Raw genomic sequence first — 12,766 nt, forward strand, 5'->3', positions numbered from 1 at the left:
GTTTCTTTTAGGGGGGTAGGAGATGTCGCATATAGTTTTTGCATGTTTTATGTTGGTTCTAGTACAGTTAGTAGTTGTCTTTAGTCGGGTTGAGTTTTGTTTTGGGAGGTGTGTTTTGAATTTTGTGGTCAGTTTTGGTTATGTTGTTGTGTCGGGGTGATGTTAGTGTGTTTTGTTTTTGTTTTTGGTTTGAACTTCGGGGACTAAGTTCTTTTTAAGGAGGGAAGACTGTAATACTACGGTTTTATGTGTCTTAAGGTACTCTATCGAGTGGGACTTACTCTGTCGAGTAAGTTGTTTTTTACGCAAAACAGTAGACTGCCTGTAGGGTACTCGATCGAGTAAGTTGGGGCCTCGATCGAGTAAGGGGCACTCGATCGAGTAAGTCACTTACTCAATCGAGTAAGTGAGTATACCGGTGATGTTTGACGGGTTTTGTTAATAATGCGGGATTAGTATATAAAGCTTTCGTCACTTTTCTTAAAACACTTTTTACACTCTAAAACCTTTAAAAGAGAAGATTTGAAGTTACGTTGATTGTTCTCGCCGCATTATTAGCAAATCCCAAGGCTAGGAGTGTCGGATTGCATTGTTCTTTACGCCGTTGTGATCCTTGTGTCGAGGGTAAGCTTTTTATATAATTTTTATAATATTTTGTTAAGATTGGTTAAACCCTAATTGGGTGTTATTGAGGGTTTTGGGTGATTTATATGAATGTAGTTGTAATTGCATGTATGTATGTTATAGGAGGAGGTTTCGTTGAGGAAAGATTCTGATTTAGCTGCTTGATCGACTGTTGGTGTTTGCTTTCCAGGTAGGGTTTTCCCTACTCAGTATTGGCTACATAATGTGTGGTGTTTGTGATGGTGATTGTTGGTTAATTATATTGTTGGTTTGATTTTAATGGTTGCATTGTTGCTTGTATATTGTTGTTTGGTTGTGTATATGTCTGTGATCTTCGGGGTGCGTCCCTGGCTAAGTGTAGTCACTTGCGGGAGTGGCTTCACGCCCTTGATTTGCCTTCTGTGGAACCCGCCACAGAAGGGATGTGCACATTAATGAACTTGGGTTTATCGCTCGATGGAGATGAGCGGGGCTTAGGTGGGAACGGCTGCGGTCCCCCACTGGCGGCGAGGAGTACCTGTTGCGATGGGTACTCCGGCAGGGCTACACACATTAGTGTGTAGTCAGTTGTGTGGAGATTGGAGATGGAGACTAGTTTAAGTTGTTTGAGCTGTTTGTGATATTGTTTCATTGTGGCATTTGTTTTTATATAATTAGTACTGACCCCGTTAATTGTTTTAAAAACTGTGGTGATCCATTCGGGGATGGTGAGGTGTTGTTTGGCAAGTATAATGGCTTATGCGGGGGATAGCTGGGATAGAGTCACCACCGGTCTTAGAGTCTTCCACTGTGTTTTATTTAGTTATTTGAGTACTTTGGTTTTTGGAGAACAGTTGTATTCCTTTTGACAGTTTTTGGAACTTTGTTGTATCACCTAAACTTTAATATCATTTAAATACGTTTCGTTATTGTCTATTTGAGTATCATTGCCTCGGGTAACCGAGCTACTGACGTTTTCATACCTTAAGTGGTCCTGGTAAGGCACTTGGAGTATGGGGGTGCCACATTAATCTAGCCTTTTAACTATATTGTATAGATTTCTTTATTTGTATGTTACACAATATGTAATGACATATTTGTAAGCACTTTTAGTAATCATTCTTTATTTTTAAGAATTATATCAAATATCCAATAATCTAATAATAATTAAATAATCAATAAAAATGAATAGAAATTAATGGGGTATAAAATATCATGTGGAATTAAATTAAATGTTAATGCCATGTGGAATTAAATTAAATGCTTTAATCTAGCCTTTTAACTATATTGTATAGATTTACCGTCGTAAAATCTTTAATTACTGTTATTTTAGAATTAATTTGGTTAATTGACTTTACATTTGGAGAGCTGCCATAGGAAGTGTTTGTGGTGCCGTCGTGGCCTCTTCTTGGTGGAGATGCTTGGTTGTTTCATCAGTGGTTTTAGGGTTTATAAACCCTAGATACGTTGATGACTCATTTTTTTTTTTTTTTGATGACGAGGGGGTTGAATCTCCCCGGGCCCATGCATTCCCGCACCACAACATGGACCATGTAAGCCACCCCTTTCGGGGGCTGCAGTGGCCAATTGATCATCGCCCCAGCTGGGAGTCGAACCCGGGACCTCTCAACTCCTGCACTGCAGCAAGCTTCAAGGTTTAACCCGGCTACCACTGGACTAACACCACTTGGTTCGTTGATGACGCATCTTAATATCACCCGATTGTTGGGGTTAATGCGAGATTAATGTGACCTTACTTGAAGTTAATGTAACTTCATTGGAAAGTTACTGTGACTTCACTTAGGGTTAATGTAACTTCATTGCGGTGTTATAATCCCATTGAGGTCAATGTAACTTAACGAGGTTATAGTTGAGGTTAATGTAACCTCGATTTCAATGCCAAGGTTAATGTGACCTGATAAGGTTATAGTTGAGGTCACTGTAACTTGATGAGGTCATAGTTGAGGTCATGTAACCTGATGAGGTTATTGTTGAGGTTAGTGTAGCCTCAAGTTATTTATTGAGGTCATAGTCGAGGTTAATGTAACCTCGAGGTCGGTACTTAAGTTGTGGTTGAGGTTAATGTAACCTCACATTCAAAGTTCATGTTAAGATTAAGGTTACTATGACTTTGATCGTTAATAATTGTTTCACATGTTCTATTATGTTCAGTTATAATATAACATTATTTTTGCATATGTCATTGGTTACTTTTAGGCATTTGATAGTAGGATAGGTTGTTATGATGTTCTACTGAGTTGAGTCATGATGTTGTTCACGCATGGTTTGTACAATCAGTTATAGTGTACTTTTGTTTGTTGGCTAGTGTGAATAGATGACGGTAGTATGAGTTGTATACTATTGGAATGAACTAAAGCTACCCTTCTGGATTGTTATTTTGGTCTACGTTGGGTGGGGGGAAGGGGCAGATGCGGTGGTTATATGCTCTGGGTCCTCGGTTTTTCGAGTGTACAATTATTGCACCGAGAGTCTGGCCAGGTCTTAGGCACATAGGTAGTGGTTATATGCTATACATAGTACTATGGAGGCGGTGGTTATACGCTCCACATAGATGGAGGTAGTTGTTATACACACCGTCAGCTAGAGGTAGTGGTTATTTGCTTTAGCAGTTAGAGGTAGTGGTTTTACGCTCTAACGACATTCACTCTATTTGCTATGCTTTGATGCTAGCATTTGTGCCTTATGTTGTTGTGGATTGTGTGTTACTTCTAGTTTCGTAAGTGTTCATGGTCTAATGGTTGCATATGGTCTAGGATAACATGGTTACATTGTCTAGTGTCGACAACGTTATGGTATGGTAAGTTGGTTTCATGTCATGATGTATATATGTCTTCACATGTCATTTGTCTACTTTCAGTTGTTATTAATTGTTAGTTAATTCAGCCTGTTGTAAACATGACCGAGAGAGAATCTAATTACCCCCGACTGATTGTCGCCCCTCTTTGAAGATTCTCCGGGTTGTTATTGATTGGATGATGCTTGCATGGGGAATTGTGTGAAACGATATTAATAAACTACTGAGGATTTATATTGATTTCAGTTGAGAACATTAAATTAATGTAGTAGCTTTTGATATTGGATTGAGTATCGATCCGGATTGGTCAGGTGTTTCCGCCACCTGGACCTTATTGTTATTGTTAAACTGTTATTCATTTATATAATGTTATTTTCTTTATAATGTAATCCGGGTTGTTACACATCGATGGAGCGTCGAAAGGAAATCCGAGTTTGGTTGCCGCGGGTGGCATATTTCGAAACTCGGTGGGTCAAATGGTGTTTGAATTCTTAGAGAGGCTGGGTATTGCTTCGCTTACAAGGGCAGAATTAATGGCATTGAAGCAAGGTTTGATGATGGCTATTGAACATAAGTTCTTATGCCTCATTATTCAGACGGATTCACAAATAACTTGTTTTTATCTACCCATGTGACCCGTTACAAGCTTGCAACGGATAATGTTGTCATAAACAAGAATTTGTCATCACCTACCTTATGGCCTTACCGAGGAATCCAATACGAACCGTAATACCTACTAGTCGACTAATCAAGCAACTTGGATCTTTTTCATTTATTTCTCTCTCTATATTCTCTTCAATACACTCATATTATATCATATAATTCATTTTCATTCATTTACCTTTTCCTACTTAAAGGTATTTACAACTATCCGATTTATCCAGAATTAGATACGGACCATAAAAAGGTAATAAACTTCCATTTAATTTTTAGGAAAGCGAGAGAATTCTTACTCCTAATAAAATACATATCTGCATCATTTACTTGTCAGATACTACGTACTCCTTAAGCTCGCATATGCTTGAACACATTGTAAACAAAAAAAAAGCATTATTTTGTTTGTTGTAACATCCTCCTCAAAAAATTACAAAACTCTAGGGAAATCCTACTAATCTATCTATCTATAAAATATAATTAAAAGGGTACCTAAAATAATGTAACATGACAAATTTTAATATGACGTGGCATATTTAAATGTGACATGGCAAATTAGCGTGATATGAATTATCAATTTATTATTACTTGGTATTAATTTAATTCAATTATCTATAATTTAATTTAATTCACTTATCTATAATATTAAAGTATATTATCATTATTCTTCAATTAATTTTGTATATTAAATATATCTATAAAATATAATTAAAAGACTAACCTAAAATGACAAATAAACGCCACCTAGACAAAGTCACGTAGGATCCAAAAAGCCACCTAGATTTAAATCTAATGTGACGTCGCATATTTAAATGTGATGTTGCATATTTTTAATGTGACATGGCGAATTAATGTGACATGGATTAGCAATTTATTATTAGATGACATTAATTTAAACATTTATCTATAAATTAATTTAATTCACTTATATCTATAATATTAAAGGATATTATCATTAATTTTAATTAATTTTATATATTAAATATATTATCTTCCAAAATCCCTTACAAATTTACATCAAATTTCATAAATTATAATTAATATTGACATTTTAATTGAAATTTTTGTAATAAAACATGTTAATAAATTTCATTTGTTATAATTAAAATTGAAATTTTTTGTAATAAAACATGTTAAGGAATTAATTAAACCTCTTCATATTATTAAACACTCACCATTATTAACATTTTCCTATTTAATTCATTGTTTTTAAATTTTTTGTAATAAAACCTGTTAATAAATTAATTAAACCTCTTCATATTACGGAACACCCACCATTATTAACATTTTTCTATTTAATTTTTTTAATTAAACATGGTAATAAATTGATTAAAACTCTTCATAATACTTAACACACACCAAATTAATTAAAAGTTTTTCCTATTTAATTATTTTTTGCAATATAATATGTTAATAAATTTTATTAAAACTCCTTATAATACTCAACACCCATAACTTTCATTAACATTTTGTCCTATTTAATTCATCTCTTGAGGTCCTCGACAATCAATTATCTAATTTAATAATACCAAAAAATTAAATTAAAAATTAAATTCAAATATGGTAATTTATGGTTGTGTAATGACTATAAAACCTATAATAGTTTCTATACATTTTATTTATTTAAAATATGTCCATTTGTCATGAGTTTCTAAATTGTGGATTGTATTTTATGGTTTAATTTATTTATTTGATTATATTTAGTATATTGAGTATTATTGTCGAGTATTATTGTTGAGTATTGTTATTGTTGTTGTGTCCAATAAAGTATATTCTAATTTGTTATATTGTTGGTTTTATGAATCGTTTGCTTTATCTTTGAATTCATGTTTTCCAGTTGGTTTAATTTAAGTGACTTACATGTGACAATGTTTTGATTCGTTTGTCAAGTTTTTGCCAGGTTGATGTTTTATCTTTTGGTCAATGTATTTTTTATATAACTTTAAAGTACCATGAAACGTATGTGAATGCAGATAAGGCAAACCATCACGTGGGTAGTATGAAGAGGGAAGAAATACAAAAGGCACGAAACTGAGGTAAAATTAAAGGTAAAAAAATGTAAGGTAGAAACTGATAAGTAATGGATGATTGTTGATCTCAAAATAGAAGTCTTATAATATTTCTTTTAATTTGTTATTAAACGTATATTGTGGTGTAATTTTACTATTATACTTTCTCGATCAACCTATTTGAATTTGTATTTTTGTATTCACGAGTATAATCATCTATAACATATATTTTCTTTTTCATTTTATATGAACTATTATCAAGGCATGTAATAAAAGGAAGCGAAAGTGAACCTTCGGATAAGTATTAAATTCGTATGTTTTCAAGTTTATGTGTTTTTTTTCAAAACAAGAATAATACATAAAACTTAATCTCATAATTTCCTAAAAAAAAACCTACTCTCATAATTAATGATAAATATATAAGTACAAATAATTGAATGAAAAATCTTTAAAATTTACAATTTACTTTTTGAACCATCATGACAATAATTAATCATTTTAATTATGTCATTTCCTCTTCCAATTTAAGTTTTCTTCAACTCCCACCTTTTGATTGTTTTCTATAAAATTTACTTTACTTTTTTAAGTGATTTATGTTTTTTTAACCATTATAAGACGATCATTGGTCTCAAAATGGAGATCTTATAATATTTCTTTAAATTTGTTATTAAGCGTATATTGTTGTGTAATTTAACTATTATGCTTTCCCGATCAACCTATTTGAATTTGTATTTTTGTATTCATGAGTATAATCATCTCTAACATATATTTTTCTTTCTCATTTCATATAAACTATTATCAAGGCATGTACTAAAAGGAAGCGTACTAAAAGGAAGCGAAAGTGAACTTTCAGATAAATATTAAATAGTATGGTTTCTAAATTCTAATCCGTATATTTTTAAGTTTATGTTTTTTTTTTCAAAACCGGAATAGATTATTTTATAGTCTTTAATACTATTTTTATTTTTATATAGGATCGTGGACATAAGTATAACAAGCGATGGATCAAATTCTTGAAATAGTAATAAGGAACTTAAAAAATTTATGAACCTTTTGGAATTCGGATTTAGGGAATATAGTTTTTAGATTATTGAGAAATTGAAATGAAAATTTAATTCGTAATACATACATGGAGTAGATACCGACCTTATCGTTGAATCGTATCTAATATTTTTCTATCGATATAATAAATATTTTTCGGATGTAAATAATATTTGAAGCATGCACGTGGTGATAATCGATAAGACTTCAAAGATATTTCTATGGGACGGTTGATGAAGAGGCGGAAATAATTTGGAGATGATTATTGAGTTATTGAGTTTACAACCTTATAAGGCGTCATTGAAGATTTTTCCATACGGAATTTATTATATACGGATGGTTTCAACTTTAATTTAAAAAACTCACTTTATTATATTGGGGCGTAAAACACACGTATATATAATGAGTCGTCTTTGTCATTGTTGTGTTATCAAGTTTATCAAAATTAGTAGCTACCACATTGTCACTTGCAGGATTCGATTTAAAAAAATAAATCAAAGTTGTCAAAGAAATAAGGTACTAACTAATTTCTATGTATTTCAAGACAGTATATTTTTAAATGGATCAATAACTAATTGCTCGAACAAATATTAACAATACGATAAAAAATATCGAACTAAAAAAGATAAATCCGTGAATTTCACGGGTCACAAACCTAGTTGTTTTCCAAAAACTATGTAACCCTTAAAAATTTACATCAAAATCTCATACTTTATAATTAATGTTGACATTTTAATTGAAATTTTTGTAATAAAGCATGTTAATAAATTTCATAATTTATAATTAAAATTTTAATTGAAATTGAAATTTTTGTAATAAAACATGTTAATAAATTAATTAAAACTCTTCATATTACTTAACATCCACCATTTTTATTAACAATTTTTCTTATTTAATTCATTTTCTTAATTAAAACATGGTAATAAATTGATTAAAACTCTTCATAATACTTAACACCCACCAAACTAATTAAAAGTTTTTTCCTATTTAGTTAATTTTTGTAATATCATATGTTAATAAATTGATTAAAACTCTTTATATTACTTAACACCGATTATTTTTATTAACATTTTTTTCCTATTTAATTCACCTCTTGAATTTCTCGGCAATAAATTATCTAATTTAATAATACCACAAAATAAATTAAAAATAAAATTAATATATGAGAATCTTTGGTTGTGTAATAGCTATAAAATCTATAATACTTATAATATTTTCTATTCATTTTATTTATTAAAATCTATTGCCATTTGGCTATGTATTTCTAAGTTGTGGATTATATTTTATGGTTTAATTTATTTATTTGATTATAGTAAGTATATTGAGTATTATTGTTGAGTATTGTTGTTGTTGTTGTTGTTGTTGTTGTTGTTGTTGTGGTGTCCAATAAAGTATATTTTAATTTGTTATGTTGTTGGTTTTATGAATCGTTTGCTTTATATTTGAATTCATGTTTTCCAGTTGGTTTAATTTAAGTGACTTACATGTGACAATGTTTGGATTCGTTTGTCAAGTTTTTACCAGGATGATATTTTATCTTTTGGTCAATGTATTTTTTATATAACTTCAAAGCACCATGAAACGTATGTGAATGCAGATAAGGCAAACCATCACATGTGTAGTATGAAGAGGGAAGAAATACAAAAGGGGCAAAAAAAGTAAGTTAGAAACCGATAAGTTATGCATGTATCGTTTTATTAAAAGATTGACACAAATAAAAGTGCAAATATTTTATGTCAATGAGTTGGAAATTTGTTCACCTTTTTTGGTAACTAGTTGTTGCACCGCGCCTTATCGGGCGTGGTGCCCCAATTCGGTGGAATGCTAAGCGAAGTATGTCGGTAGTATATCAATAGAAAAGAGTGTTATCTATTACAAAACTGGCGTAGATACTTGAAAACACTATGTCTAACGAAAAGAAAAATTATAGCAAAAGAAGTGTAAAATAGAAGGTAGAATGACATCGCCACAAAGGCATATGAGGCCTTTTTTAAACGATTAAAGACCTCGATTACTACTAACGCTGATGAACGAATACATAACACACTTAGCAAACTTGGGTCTCGTGCCACAATGTCGCATAGGTGAAAACCGCACGAAAGACGTCGTTGACGTTAGCGGAAGCACATGGAGCATCCTCAGAGAGCATAGAGCCTGAGCCTAATGCCAGTGTGCAATGAACATCAAGCATTCAACATCCAGAAATCTACACCTTGAAACATAATCGAAGTTTAGTCATAGATTTCATACTTGCCAATTTGCCAATTTAGATACTTATAATATCTTATTAACCACAAGTTGTCATAAGAAAAATTCGTGAAAGTAGCCAGATAATGAAGAAAACAATCTATAGTATGTCAAATTCGGATAAAGACCCCACGACTTTGAGACTACAAATCCGACAACATGATACAAGCTTATAGCAATAAGATTATCTTGTATTACATCAATAGATAGATGATCCACGATTGCAAAAAAAAAAAGACCTTATATGTCAATTAAAATATTAAATGGCCAAATAAACTGCCAACCAAGCACATACGGACCATGTCATTTATAATTCATCTAGTCTGAACTAAGTGATTCCTCTTGAATCACCTCTACACATCTATAAACTCAACAGCAATGATAAATAGCCTAATGCCTCAAGGGTTCTTGCTAGTGGCAAGTTAAGGCAGGGTCACGTTTGCACAACTTTACCCCTATGTTTGATAGCCTCTTGTTTTAAGATACAAAAGCAATAGTTGTTTAGTCCCAAAATGATTTGTGGCCGGGACATGAAACCGTGAGCGACATGAGAGCCTCTTGTTTCCAAATGACTGGCGAAAATTGGGTCTATAATTGCGTCAAATGATAACTATTTTACAATAAAAAGAAACTGAACCAGTTTAGTGATCTATTTTGTTTACTTTTATCATAATCAAGCAACAAAGTATTATGATGTTTCGGCTTCATTAGACCTGAAAACTAGTTAAAATCCTTTGTTTGCAAATATGAAGGGCTCTTGATTAAGCATGGGTTCAGGAGGAAACAAAAGACAGTGAACTAAGCATAAATTTACGCAACCACGAATGTTTATTACCTCCAACAACATCACTGTCATCAGTATCCCATTACGGAGGTGAGGTCGAGGGGGTACCATTCTCAACCTGCTCAGAAGACCTCCTAATGCATCACTCGACTAACACTGCTGCCCATTCGACAATCCGTTCGCTACTCTTCCACCAACGGTTTTCTCACTTGCAGTTCCGGACATATCACAGCTCTAAAATAGCTCCCTGTACACCCTTTGAGCTCTTATCGCTTCAAATCAATACTAACATCAGAACATTCAATAAACGGAAAAACTATTCCGATGACGACAATGATAAACATGATTCAAGTCGTTCTTCAGACGAAAAGAAAGATTGTTGACTCTCATATGTGTAACAGTTACAATTGTGTTGTGTTTTTTCGCTGTTATTGTTGGCATAGTTATTTGGAAACTTACAGGAAGGGGTAAGAAAAAATAATGTGGCTCTAATTCTAAGAATTGAGTCGAAAAAAGGTCCGATTAAGTTATCGCTGTCAGATATAATGTCAGCTACTAATGAGTTCAGTAAGAGCATGATCATAGGCCAAGGAAGAACATCAACTGTCTACAGAGGAATTCTCAGTGATGATCAGGTCGTGGCAGTGAAGCGATTTTTTCATGTTAATCGTCTTGATATCCTTACCCGGTTTACCAATGAATTCGCTACCATGTCTCGTGGTTTAAGGCATAAGAATCTGGTTAAACTCCACGGTTGGTGTTGCGAAAACAATGAGTGTGTCTTGGTTTATGAGTTTTACCTAATAGTAGCCTTGAATCCTTGATAAGATTCTCTTTGTGTCGAATGGTGTGCTCACATGGGAGCAGAGAATGTGTATTATTCGAGGGATTGCTTCTTGCCTTGTGTACCTACATGAAGAATGTGATGGTCTAATCATTCCCTGGGATGTTTAGTCCTGTAATGTCATGCTTGATTCTGATTTTACACCTAAGCTTGGCGATTTTTGGGTTAGCCGAGGTCTATAACCATGGATCCAAATCGAAAATCCATCATATCAGGTGGCACAATAGGGTACTTGGCTACAGAATACGTATACCCAGTCTTACCAACTTCGAAGTCTGATGTTTACAGCTTCGGGGTAGTACTGTTGGAGGTCATGTCAGGAAGGTGGGCTTTACAGGAGGGTGGGCTGCAGCTTGTAGAATTGGTTTGGGACTTGTGGGAGATAGGTAGACTGACCAAGGCTGCTGATGCAAAGCTAAAGGGAAAGTGAAGTCAAAAGGATATCGAGAGGGTGCTTAAGGTGGGATTATGGTGTACTCACCCCGATAGTAACAAAGGCCTCTTTTGCTAAAAAAGCGAATAATGATGCTTTCTTGGAGTTGCGGGTTTCGGTTTTACCAAACAAAGTGTTGGAATAAGTGTCCTCCGACAATATTGCGATCACAATTGTCGATCATGATGATCACATGTTTAAATCTCATGTTTAAGAATACAAGAGGAAAGTAATATTTTACGATCAATGGTCCACACATATCGGTAATGATTGGTGACTAGAGTTTGACATGCGTCGTGCGGCGGTGGTGACAGATTGATCCCCTTAGGTCATACCTATAGGGAAATACTCTTAATTGATTATTTAATTAATCGTATGCCGATACGAGTTAATTAAATTGCTTAAAATTGACGGATGATTTTGTGAGTAAAATTAACGTGTCTCATTGTAATTCGATTAAATAAGATACGTACTAAGTAATCAAATTATTTTATTACTTAGATAAAATTATTGTTTACGAAACAATTGAAATTGAATAAATAATTTATTATAAATACAAGACGTTGTAATTTATAAATTGATAAACCATTTTGGTACAAGTAATCAAGAATTACTAGTTAAATTTTGTATGTGACATATTTTATTAATATGTTGATTTTTAATATGTTAAAAATACATTATAGGTGTAACATGTACCATTTTATATATATGTACCGAAAATGGGGAGGGTTAGGGTTTTAAATTGTGTTAATTATTTTAAATAAAAAAACACAATGATTACTCTACATGTAGCCATGCAACCCTATAGCTCTTGAGAAGAGAAATTTGTGCATGCATTGGCCTCAATTACTCCCCCCTCCCAACCGGTTTTTCATGCTAGAAAATGCCAATGGTTTTCCCCTATAATTATTCACTACTCCATCATATTATTTTCTAGTGTTAGAAAATTATTACATTCTCTACAATTTGTGAAAACTTAGAGAAAGAAACCTCACAAAATTACTCCCCTTGTCCGAAATTTTCAAGGGCCAATAAATCAATTTTCGTGTCACTTTAAGTAAGATTAATATTATTACTAGTTCATAATAATATTGGTTATTAAGGGTATTCCTTGGGTATAAGCTTTTGGGAGAGGTTCTAATTTGAACCTTTGTTCATCCATTGTTGGAAAGCTCGAGAACTAACAAGTAGGAGATCTTGTTGGTGCCCAAAAATCCAAAACACAAATGTAAGAAGTGACGATTTCTTCTCTACTTTATTTTATGTTTGCATGCATAAGATCTTGTATTTATTTTATGACCAAATAAATTAATTCATATATGAATATGTATACTTA

This window comes from Silene latifolia, chromosome 5, assembly GCF_048544455.1.
Source record: "Silene latifolia isolate original U9 population chromosome 5, ASM4854445v1, whole genome shotgun sequence".
NCBI classification, from domain to species: Eukaryota; Viridiplantae; Streptophyta; class Magnoliopsida; order Caryophyllales; family Caryophyllaceae; genus Silene; species Silene latifolia.